General features: G+C 37.8%; 1 protein-coding gene across 1 annotated transcript in view; it reads right to left on the reverse strand.

Annotated features, from left to right (window-relative positions):
• Positions 1–13,388, reverse strand: part of LOC131482514 (thyroid receptor-interacting protein 11-like) — a 189,278-nt gene that overhangs the window by 106,573 nt on the left and 69,317 nt on the right. The gene's annotated exons all lie outside the window — the stretch shown is intronic.

A 13,388-nucleotide genomic window follows, 5' to 3' on the forward strand; every position in this document is an offset into this window, starting at 1 on the left:
AAACATACTGAAAGATAAGAATTCCATGCTGTGAGCAGTTTTTATTTTAGCCCTAGTTAATCAATACAGGAATTTTGACGATTATGAAGAACCCTGTCTTTTTTGGAAGAATGGATTTCAATCTGTAAGGCTTTAGATAGAAACTTGAAGATATGAATATTCAGTGAATAACCAGATTATAATCTCACAGGAAACTATTCAAAAGGTCCAAATTTTAGAGACCAGAATTATGAGACTATTTGATATTATTCCTTCAGTATTTTCAGGACAATGGCAATGGCAAGAAATAGATTTGAGCTTTCATTTTAAAGGTTTCGCATTGACTCTTACCACACATTTAGTTTATTTATTCTATCCTATTTTCTAGGGTAGTGTGTCTTCAAAAAAGGCTGACATCAAATAAACAAGCTGATTTCATCATTCAATCACAGGCAATGTGTATGAAATAAACTGACGTCATATTTTTTCACTGTTACTAATGCCAAATTAGTCTGTACTTGACTGGGAATAGACATGGGTACATTACTTTAAATTACACTCCTTTGTTGAAAGATTTACTTTAGTTATTTTGAGGGTAGAGTTAGAGGAAAAGAGAGAGGGCTAGGATGGTGAGGGGTCAGAAAGACAGATAAAGCAGTATTCCACCCACTTCATCACTCCTCGAATGGCAATAACAGCTAGGACTGGATCAGATTGAAGAAGGAGTCAGGAGCTTCTTCAGCTCTCCCAAATGGGCCCAGGGGCCCACACGCTACGGCTGAGCTCTGCTGTTTTCCCAGGTACATTAGCAGGGAGCTGGATCAGAAGTGAAGCATCCAGTGCTCTAAACAATGCCTATATGGGATGCTGGTTCCATAGATAGCAGCTTAACCCATTGCGCCATAGCTCCAACCCCTTATTATTTTATATTCTTGTCGCTGCTCTGAATATTATAATCTTACTCAAAAAAAGTACTAAGACCACATATCAAAATGGTACATAAGGCACAGTGCCTTCTATGAATAATTTGACATATGTGATTCTACTATTTTCTTTATTCATTATGTAGAGAGAACAGGAAGGCTTTCTCAATCTGTGCAAGCATTTGTGAATAAATGTTATCATCTTGATAAGACTTTTCAGTGTGGTATCAGAGATAAGGCAACAAATATTCAGGTGTTGGTACTGTATACATTCACGGTGCTGCTTCAGGTTGTTTTCCAGAGAAAGGGGAGTGAGGGAGTCACTGAAATGAGAGAGACTAGCCTTTGCTTCAAGACAATAGTGATCGGCAGTGGCAGGACATCGGTAGTAATCTACTCATTAGCTATGGAGGTTACCATGGACACGGTACAGCACAGCAAATTGTGAGTGGGAGAAAAAGAAATTGAGAACCAAGAATAGTTTCTCTACATGATGAATGTAGATAAGAAAGATAATTATTTACTTGTAATGTTCTATTGAGTTTTCCTTTGTTGTTTCATACTGTTGATTTTTTTTTACTGTCCAAGGCTTTCGAAACAGAAGCAAAATGGAAAGATTGATTCACATATTATTAGCAGTCATTTGTATTCTAGTCTGTTTTGAGCCTTTTTTTTGGTTAATTTCTAAAAATGTTACCGCTTATCAAAAGAACTACAGGACATACGGTTTTCTTCTTTTTCTCTAGAATAAAAAAAAGTCTTGTAAAATGGGCTGCCACTTCAAAGTTTTTGCTAATATTTATTGCAATATAAATACAAATATTTTAATCTTACTCTTGAAGAAATAGTTTCATCTGATCAATCAGATAGATATACTTTCAAATACTTTATGCATTTTCACATTCATATTTTAATTTATTTCATGGATTAATTTTGATATGAAGTGAAAATGACATTCTAAAATGCATCCATATAGTTTATGTATAATGTTATGATGTTATGGTAAGCTCAGCATTTTGTTTTGAGTGTGACACAGCTGTGTAATACAAAATATGACCATGGAGCAGTGATTCCAAGGAAAAATTGCAACATAACTTAGCCAGGATAGAAGCAGTAGATGTTATATGTGTGAGCATGTGTATATATGAGTATGTGTGTGTGTGGTTCATATGGAATTGGCTTGCATAACTATGAAATCAGGTTAAGAAATTTCTGTAAAACTGTAATTTAATTATTGCCAGATCACCACATAGAAAGTTCACTGGGCCGGTGGGCAGAAGGAAGAAAGCTGTAAATTGGGGGAATGGACTCCACAATCACGAGCCAGAAACCCATGTAAATGGTTTGAATTTGTGTAGTATTGCCGCTATCCTGGTCATGATAGCAGCGTATGGAGGCCTTGAGGTTTGTCATGAAGCTGAGTACACAAACCATATAGCCTGGGAAACAGAAAACCCATGGGAGTTTTCAGGGACACGTGTAGTTTCATGTCAGCAATGAGACATCAGCCATTTAGTAACTCACATGAACTACAAATGGCTCCTGGCCACTTTCTGCCTTTGAAACAATCACAGGGTCTCCATTATGGACTTGGCTAAACATTTATTCTCTGTACGAACCAGTGTTGTGGTACAGCACATTAAGCCACCATCTGTTATATTACCATTTGATTTGGAGCACCAGTTCAATTCTTGTTGTTCCAGTTGCAATCCAGCTACCTGAGAAAACAATAAAAGACAGTCCCAACAGTTGGGCATCCGGAAGCCTGGATGGCATTCCAGATTTCTTACTTTGGTCTGGACTAGCTTTGTTTGGATGCTGTGTCTGTTTGGGCAGTAAACCATTGGATGGAAATTTCTCTCTCCCTACCCTGTCTCTGGGTCACTCCGCCTTTCAAATAAATAAGTTGAGGATTTGGCCACTGAGCTACTGCGCTGTGCTCTGGTTATTTCTATATATCGGGTTTTTTTTTTTCCTAGCATATGGGAAAGGCAAGAAAACATCTTACTCTCTTTATTCTCATATCAATTTGTATTTTCTCTTGTGTTTCATACTTTTATCATATTGTAACTATATGAAGGAGCATTTTCACTTTTTTTTGCAAAAATGCAGAGAATAAAATTGTATTTTAAGACACAGCTTTAATACTTTGTGATAAAATGCTTATCTTGGCAGTAACTTTTAGGCAATAATTGCAGACATTTTGGTCTTTTTTAAATTGTTTAAAAATACACAACAGTTCTTTGGAATGACAAACTGCTTCTGTGGCCTTGACATAAAAATTTAACATCACTCTGTGTATCATGATTAGCCCGGGGCTATCAGAGCAATCCCTGGGAGGACTGACTGTTGTGTCAGGGATCAGATGAGCACCAATGAAAAGGTCATTTTTCTCCCCCCAGGAACCAAGAGAAAAAAGGAATATAGATGCTTTGTTGGCGACAAGCAAACAGAGAAATTAAGCCTCCTGAGTGCACTAAGCAAGTTCTTGGAACTGATCTAAGCAGGCCTAATTTTAAAAGGAGCATTTATTAGCATTAGCCAGAGAACACTACTGAGAATGGAAAACATTTTGGAAATAGTTCTATAAGATAGCAGAGGATTTTTGTTATTGAGTCTTAACTTCTGTATTTAAAAGTAACTGGGGGCAGGCATTTAGCTGAAGAGTTGAGACACTAATGCTTAAGATACCAGTATCCCACTTCAGAGTACTTAGGCTTGATTCCTGCCTGTAGGTCTTCAATGTCCTGCCAATTCTAACCCTGGGAAACAGTTTGGTTCTAGCTACCTATATTAAGACCTGGACAGAGTTGCTGGTTCCCAACTTCAGCCTGGCTCACTCTTGGTTGTTGGAGGCATTTGAGGTGTAAACCAAAGAACACAAGCCTTTATTCTGTTACTCTCTCTGCTTCTCACATAAACAAAATTTAGAAATATGATGTATTATTTTAACTGTGGTTTGAATTTTTTCTAAGAGGCAGGAACTCAGCTAGCTTCTGGTCATACAGCGGATAATAAGTGAAGACTTCTTATCTTAAATAAATGAACAGAGAGTAGGGCACAGAACTGAAATGACCTGATGGAGAGTTAAAATGAGAACAGTCATAAGAAGACCAAGGAATGAGTGTTAAGTTTTCGAGTGAACCTTCTTTGGAGGTAATCAGATCTACATCATGAACTACTGATAGAATTTAGCTTAAGAAAAGAGTTTAAGAATGGGGAAGCAAAAAAAATGCTATGCGGAATGATAGGAAGTGAGAGAGTACATGACAAATTCTAGGAGCAACAATCTTTACCACCTGAAAAATTTACATTCTAGAAATATATTGTGTTTGGGATGCTGTGATTTGCATAGTCATGGTTTCACAGAAAGTACTGGATCAACTAAAATGAATGAGAAAACTACCACATAACTTTGATTTAGGAGATAAGGTCCTTCAAGATCAAGTAATGAAACAGAATTAATCCCAATTGTCAAGCTCTCAAATATAGGATCACTGGAATATTCAATTAATCTGGAAATATTCTTGAGTTATTATATTTTTCATTTGTTTATTCTCCAATATACTTTATACACTAGACATGATTATTAATTTTCTGAGCTCATCCTTTTGAATTTACAATCTCCTTAATTTATTTTTAAAATTATTCATATATCCTTGTTAATATTTTTATAAATTATTATAGAATTTAAGAACCCCATCTCTCTATTGTGGTTTCATAATAAAGACATAGAATATTTTCCACAGTTTCTTCTTAATTCCACATGACCTTTAAGTAGGCAAAATAGCATTTTGTAATATTTTTCCTTCACAACAACTCAACATAACTAAATCAGAAAAGATCATCCATTAACATTATTTATCATATGCAAACATAGCATATCATACCAAAATCAAGACTATCATAGCATTGTATTGATAGAAGAAATAATGAAATTAATATGGGGAGATGATTATGGGTAAGGCAGAGGAGAGATCCCCAGAGTCGTTTTCATACCCAGTTACAGAACCTGGGATTTATACTGAAAGTGGTGATAAATAGTTAAGGAGAATCAACGGGGTTAACATGAAACTTTATGTGATAATTTTGGTGTTTGTGGATTTTCTGTGAGCAAGGCTGAAGATGGAACAACCAGTGTTTCAATGATGATAACAAGATTGGGAAAAACATCAAGAGAAACTAATGGCCTCAATTAGGGAAATGACAAGGGACACATACAGAAGCAAGTGCATTTGAGATTTGTTTAAATGGACTATCAAAAGAACTACATGATTGATTTTGGTGTGTGAGAAGGAACAGAGAGGAAATGTTGGGGCTAACTGATATTGGCGGTCAAGTACATTAACAACTGTAATTTGGGAACAGATTCCTGAGCAAGGAGAGTAGCTGGACACTTAAGGAGTGTCAATATTTGCTTTTTGTAATTTTTCTTAATATTCCCAACAATACAAATCGAAACTCAGAGAAATGACTCAATGTGTCCGGCCTAACAAAACTTGTATATTGAGAAAAGGAGATGCAAATTCAAATACCTTGCTTATTTCCTCACTTTGTTTTAAAATATTGAGTTTGGGTTCCCTGTACAACTTCAAAAAGGAGATGCCTAGTAGAAAATGGGCTATTGAAAATTTTGACATTGAGAAGAAACTATATAATTTTTAAGTATGAAGACATGGCTGTTACTGCCCGTAGAATGTGAAGAGACTTGAAACCCAAGTCAATGTGCAAGGCATACGTGGAAGATGGATTATTTGTAAGTAAAACAGAGAATCACATTGCCAATCAGCACTAATAATAATTTTTAAAATAGGAAGTGATCATCAGTGTCCAATGCTATATTAAGATCAAGTTACCTTAACATACATGTAAAATATAATGGTTTAAAGGTTGTTGGGAGTGTTGATGGGTCTTTCAGTTGATGCTAAGGGTGGCAGTCAGCTCACATCTCCTGTATGTAAAGAAAGGAAAATTGAAAAGCAACTAGAGAAATGGTTCATAAAATTTGACAGTGAGGGGGAAAAGAAATAAAAGGATTGACTGATCCTAGGGAGGGTGATTAGTGATTACTAGAGATAATAAAGTCAAATACTTTGAATAATGGTTAAATATGATTAAATGTTGTCATGCAGGAAATTAAATCATGTCATTCCAGAAATTCCTGTGGAGGGAATGTAAAAGTTCAACTTTTGACTCATACTGTCTACAAGGTCATGGTGATAAGGCACTATTTTCTGCTTATCTACCAAGCCAAGTCATGAGGGAGATGCAATATGTACATGTTCTTAACAACAGTTTGGGAAGAGAAGAATAGTGTCCATCCCCTTTTCTAAAGTTAAAAGACTGAACTTTGATTTATGTCGAATATGGAGAACATAAATGGAGTTCTTTGTGGATCTGACCTTGTTTTCCAGGAGGCTCTTGCAATGATTATAAAGAGACACATTTGCCTTTGGGTCAAAATTTTCTGTCACGGCAAGAACATGAAAAGAACGAAGCAGGAACATGGAGCATATGGAACAGGCACAGGGCTGGGTGTTTCTCTCCCTTGCTTTGGTATTGCATCAAATAATTCATGGAGTCAGGAAATGAGAAAAACAGAGGGACTCTATCAAGTTCACAGAACCTCCACGTCTGACATAAAGTTCTTTGAGTAGCAAAAGTATAACATTATTTTATTATTGGTAGACTACATACAATATATATGGATTCCATAAATGCTTCAGACACTTAACATTATGAGTCTATTCACAATTCTTTATTTTTCTTGATTTTTAAAGCATCCATTTGAGAGGTTGGAGAAGACAGAAAACAGAAGTAAGAGAGAGAGAGCGTGTGAAAACACTTCCATTTGTTAGTTGAACACTTTGTTGAATCCCTAGGTGCCCACTGTGGGAGATCCCAGCCAGGTTTCTCAAATGACAGGTAGGAAATCAACCACTTGGCACATGACTGCCATATCCAAAGGTGTGTATTAGTAGGAAGTTGGAGTCAGGATTTGGAGTCGGGAGTTGAACCCAAGGTCTCTGACACAGAATTCAGGCATCTTAACTGGCATATGAAACACCAGGCCAATGCCAACTCACATATCCCTTTATTGCTATTCCTAATTAATCCATAAGCTGAAAATAAGCTCGTAGTTTCTTTTAATGACTCGTTTATTGTACAGGCTTACAAAATGTTATATGCTTATCATACACATCAGCGTGGTAATAACATTCACATAGAAAATTAAAATATCGCCCATTTATCCTACCTATATATGAAAACAGATTTTTATGGATGCTATTCATGGAGTTCTTTTTTGGGGTAATATTTCTACAAAGCTATCATCAAATAACCTTATTTTATCTACATTTACTAATGTTATGATTTGTACTAGTATAATATTTAATGCAAATATATAGAAACAATATTTAGTAATAGAAACAACATAATTTGGTTATTCCTTGTTCTATACTTTAAGAGACAAGAGTATTTTAAATAGTGGAAGTAATGAATATATTTGTATTCAATTTTTTGTTTTTTCCACTTAATATAGATACATAAAATAGAAATTATCAAACTGTTAAAACTAGTTGTCTTTTTTATTGTTTTATGATACAGTTTAATAGGCACTAGGGTTTCTCTTCATTCTCTCCAAGTTATATTGTTTACATTTTTATGAATGATTTTTTACTTTTAAAATTTGTTTTTTTTCATGATACAGTTTTTAAGACTTGGGGATTTTTATATGCTGATTCAGGTAATATTCAACAACCACAAGGTACAAACATTAATGTTATCCCAGAATATACACTGTAAATCCCTCCACCGTGCCATTCTAAGCTGAAGCAGTGTATATCTGCGTGTGAAACACTTAAGAACTCTACTGGAAACAAGAGAATGCACAATAATTAGTAACCAAAAAGTTATTTTTCCTTGTAATTTGGCCTTATACTCATGCATTGGTAGTTTTGGAATTTTCTTATCAAAATTTGCAATTTTTCCTGGTAACGTAAGACACTTTTTTTATGCACCCTTTTCCTCCAGAAAACCTTCTGAAAAGCAATCAGACTTTTAGCTCTTTCCCAAAATATAAATGACTGTGTGCAGGAAATTTAGAGTAGATTGTATATTGAGGAAACAGTTATTTTACTGGAAAGTCAGGTATACAGAGAGGAGGAGAGATAGAGAGAAAGATAGTCTGTCCACTGACTTCTCCCCAAGTGGCTGCAATGGCTGTAGCTGAGCTAATCCAAAGGCAGAACCTTGGAGCCTGGGTCTTCCAGCAGGTGCAACATTCCAAGGATTTGGGACATCCCCTTCTGCTTTCCCAGGCCACAAGCAGCGAGCTGGAGGGGATGTGGGGAGGGTGCGGGACATGAACCGGCACCCATGTGGGATCCAGGCTCATGCAAAGTGAGCACTTCAGCTACTAGGCTACTGTGCTGGGCCAGAACAGCTTGTTTTTATTTGATGTCTTGCTTCATTGCAACAGATAGCTTGCTTGCAACACAGAATGGAGAATGGGAGTTCTTGTGAGCAGTAAGGCATAAGAAAAAAGCTGGGTAACTTCCGTCCCCTTTATTATCATTCTACATTGTACTTTTGTTACCAGTTCTTAGACTAATTCACACAAGTTTCAAGATAAAAAGAAGCGATAAAATTGCAGTTGATCTTGAATGAGGAATTCAATCCACACAGAGAAAAAAATGAGATGGGAAGGACATTTTAGGGAAGGATGTAAGGAGAGTAAAATGAGACCCATCTAACAAGGGTTATCTGCACACCTGCAGTAATAGGCAGAACAGTAATTGCTAACCGATTGAAAGACGAAATATATTGATCTGTTCTCAGGCTTAGTTCATGGAACATAAACACATCTAACAGTATTAGTTCATTTGTAGTACTATAATAAAGTACATGAATATTGGTTTTTCTTTTAAAAAGAGGATTACTGGGCCCGGTGTGGTAACCTAGGGGCTAAATCCTAGCCTTGCATCCACTGGGATCCCATGTGCACGCTGATTTGTGTCTCAGCTGCTCTATTTCCCATCCAGCTCCCTGCTTGTGGCCTGGGAAAGCAGCAGAGGAAGACCCAAAGCCTTGGAACTTTGCACCTACGTGGGAGACCTGGAAGGGGCTCCAGGCTCTTGGATTCAGATCAGCGCAGCTCCAACTATTGCAGCCACTGGGGGGGGGGAGTAAATCAGTGGATCGAAATAGTTCTCTCTGTCTCCTTCTCTCTGCATATATCTGACTTTCCAATAAAAATAAATAAATCTCTCTCTCTCTAAAAAACAAGAGGCTTATCTGCTTCACAGTTTGGGAACTGGAAGTTGAAGGCAGGCAGCTCATGTGCCTGGTGTCTGATGAGGGTCTTCAGAGCTGGTAGCATTGTGGTGGATACAGATGGGAGAGGGAGAGATCACACGGTGAGAAAGAAAGCCAAAGAGAGGAAAGGGGCCAGGCTTGTTATTGGTGGGGTCCTTATGAAGGGCCTCTGGAGAACTGTCATCACACTTTGTGAGGGCAACACTTCTACAGCTTAACCATTTCTTGCTAAGCTCCACATCCAGAAAATCCTACAGCCTCTTAACATCGCCACACTGGACACATTTTGCGACAAATGAAACTTTAGACATTCAAACCATGTACACAGCATATCACTAATACTCACATAGGGTTAAGTCAACAAAAATTAAGGGTTTTCAGTGAATTCACTTAAATAGCAAATAGATTTATTTCATCATGGAAGGAATTTGGAAAGAATTGAAAACCTTCATAGAAGTGATGAATTTTCTAATCAAAGACAAGTAGTAAAACTGATGAAACCAAAGATGTTAATGTATCGTGGCCAGAACCAGCATGCAGCATTAGTTAACTACTGCTGCACAACAAAAGCATCACAAGTCTAGCAGCCTAGATTTGTTAGCTACTGAGCTTTGCAGGGCATGCTGCTGTTGCTCTATCCCTGTGTTGCCCTCAGGCACTGACAAGCTCTACAGCTGCTACTAGGCATGCTACTAGTACAGCCACCAGGGCTCAAAGGAAAGGCCCCATTGCTCACTGACCTTGCAGAAAGTGACAAAACCCCCCAACTGGGTACACTACCCACAGAACTGCCAGTTAGAATTCTCCTCCTAAGGGAGGTATTCCCAACCAGAAGTATCCCACAAACCCTGAATCTAGGACAAAAAGAAACCTACAGACATTATGTCTGTTGGTTACAGCCAAGGAACCTACAACCACCTGGAACAAAATGCAGCATTGCATAGCCAGGGAATATTCTAGGACACATTATAATCCAAAGATGTTCTGCTTCAAAAATAATTCAATAAAAATGGTAGAAGCAGCTGCCTCACCAGATGTGCAGACACCAATGTAGGGTACAGAATCACCTGGCAAGGTATTATTATGACAATTCCAAAAACACAACTCTTCAGCTACAGGGTACGCAAAATGGAAACTGATGAATTTTCTGACAAATAATTCTAAAGAATCATTTTAAGAAAATTTCATAAGATACAAGAGAATCCACCAAGACAGGTCAGTAACATTACATAAATAATTCACGATATGACAGGAATTCAACAAAGGGAGAAAAGTTCGTAAAAAGTAACGAACCAGAAACACGGGTTTAAACAACTCAATAATTGAAATAAAAATTTCTGTTAAGGGTCTAATAGTAGAATTGAGCAGGCATAAGAAAGAATTTGAGGGCCCGGCGGTGTGTCCTAGTGGCAAACGTTCTAGCCTTGAACGCGCCAGGATCCCATATGGGCGCCGGTTCCAATCCTGGCAGCTCCACTTCCCATCCAGCTCCCTGCTTGTGGCCTGGGAAAGCAGTCGAGGACAGGCCCAATGCACTGGGACCCTGCACCCACGTGGGAGACCTGGAAGAGGTTCCAGATTCCCGGCTTTGGATCAGATCGGCGCACACCGGCCGTTACGGTCACTTGGGGAGTGAATCATCGGACGGAAGATCTTCCTCTCTGTCTCTCCTCCTCTCTGTACATCTGACTTTGTAATAAAAATAAATAAATCTTTAAAAAAAAGAAAGAATTTGAGCTTGAAGACAGGTTTTTGGAAACGCTCCTGGTAGACTGGAAAAAAAGAAAATTGCAATAAAATCTTTCAAGATTTTTGAGACACTATTAAAAATATTCACTGTAAGGATGTTTGAGAAAAAGAGAAAGGGAAAGGTATTCAGTGAACTAATTGCTAACAACTTTCCAAATATTTAGAAAACTATGAACCATTCAGATTTATGAAGCCTGTAAATCTGTAAAAGATTAAAGAAAAAAAGGAAGCCTTTTTGTTCTGTCAGGCACATTATAATCAAACTTTCAAAAACAGTGTTCTAAATGCAAAAATGCAATACCGGCAACAGACTTCTGTAGGTCAGGAGAGAATAAGATAATCTTTGAACTTCTGAGAGAAGACAGTTGCCAACCAAGCAAAGCTATCCTTTCATATTCTTAAAAAAAACACAGTACTCACCTAATACCAGTAAGAATGGCTCACATACAAAAAACCACCACCAACACTTGCTGGCAAGGATGCGGGAAAAGGGAACCCTACTCCACAGTTGGTGGGATTGCAGGCTGGCACAGCGTCTATGGAAATCAGTATGGAGAACACTCAAACAACTGAAAATCTGCATACTGCATGACCCAGCACTAACCCTTCTAGGAATATATCCAAAACACCTGTTATGCTCAAAGCCAACATGCACCCCTAAGTTCATAGAAGCACAATCAATAATTGCTAAAACTTGGAAACAACTGAAATGCCCATCAACAGAAAACTGGATGAGGAAACCATGGTTCACCTACTCTATGGAATACTACTCAGCTATTTTAAAAAATGAAATGCATTTCTTTGTGGTCAAATGGGTTCAACTGGAAACCATTATGCTAAGGGAAATGAGCCAATCCCGAAGGGTCATGTATCACACGTTTGTCTTAATTTAAGATGAAATGATGTCAATCAAAAAATAGTACCTGTAAATTATAATATTATTACACCTTCAAACAGCCTGTATCACACCCAATAATATATTGTGATGTTAACAAGGAACCAGTATTCAATGAAAGACAGACTGCTTATGATAACACTGTCAAAAATTAGCCTTTTAACAATTAATTTTTAGTGCTCGCTTCGGCAGCACATATACTAAAATTGGAACAATTAATTTTTAAAACTGGCCACAAGGAGACTCGAACACCTCTGCTGATAAACATTTTTCTACATTCACTGATAAGACCTTACAATAGTGAAGATACAATAACTAAACAATTGGTAGCCTGGAACACTAATAACCAGTGACAAAAATCACGTAGCTGTCAGTAGTCTTTTCTGAGGGACTGCGCTGAAAAACTGTGGGTTTCCCTATGACTCCACTGACCACAGAGGTGCAGCAAATACCTGGGATACAACACTGCCCCTGGAGAAGATGGAATTCCCCATAGGATCTACATGAAATAACTGAAAAGCCTGATATGCTATTAATACCCTTTGTTATTCCACAGTGGGTCGGGAGAGCAGAGAAATCTTCCACCGTCTTAGAGTGTGTGAGGAAGATGTTAAGTATAATCTATCAAGACTGTAACAGGTAATTAATAGTTAGCAGACTCAAAACTTTATTAGACATTAGCAAAAACTATAAAGACATATAGTGGGATCAAAGAATGATCCTGACAGCCTCTTAACAGGAGGTCATATGCACACAGCAGGAGGGGACCACAGGGTGAAACAGGAGGACAGGAGGAGGTCTGTATCCTAGTCCCGGAGACCCCCGGTAACCTCCCAAATGTTTTCACCATAGAAGCAGTGGATACCTCATCAAGGACTATCCGTATTGGTACCAAAGACCGTATCTCAACTGCCAAGGAGATGACAGAGAATTTGAATGTCCTCATAGAACAAGAACTCAGAGGTCAAGCATCCCCCTTTGGATCTCCCACATGGGATGGGAGAAACCCAGAACCCTCCTCACAGGGTCTCATATACCTTACTAGGTAGGACACAAAGATCAGTTACTCCTCACTAAGTTATTGAAGATTTCTCTGCACACCTCTCCTAAAATTGTTCTGCTCATCAATCGTTAATATGTGGCTTGTTAGAGTTGTAAGCCTGTTTGGATTATCCTAAAATTCATGAAGTTCAGTGAAGTCTTGCTTGAATACTGTAAGCTGCTAAACATAAATATGAAAAAAAGTCACAAGACAGCTGAATGATACCCTAAAACCATTTAAGGTTTACAGCAGTTGGTTATGTATAAACTAATACTGAGATGTCAATGAAGTAGTTATAGGATGTAGTTAAGAACTTGCATTTTCTAATACATCGATCATTCAGTAGCATGTTAGTTAACTTCATGATGTTGCAAATTTCCATGTTTCTTCCTATTGTTAAATTTGTGTTGTGGCTTTTCATTTGGGGGGATGATATTCTGCCAGCTCTACTTTCAGATCAAAGATGGTCTCCCAAAGAAACTGT

This window comes from Ochotona princeps, chromosome 18, assembly GCF_030435755.1.
Source record: "Ochotona princeps isolate mOchPri1 chromosome 18, mOchPri1.hap1, whole genome shotgun sequence".
NCBI classification, from domain to species: Eukaryota; Metazoa; Chordata; class Mammalia; order Lagomorpha; family Ochotonidae; genus Ochotona; species Ochotona princeps.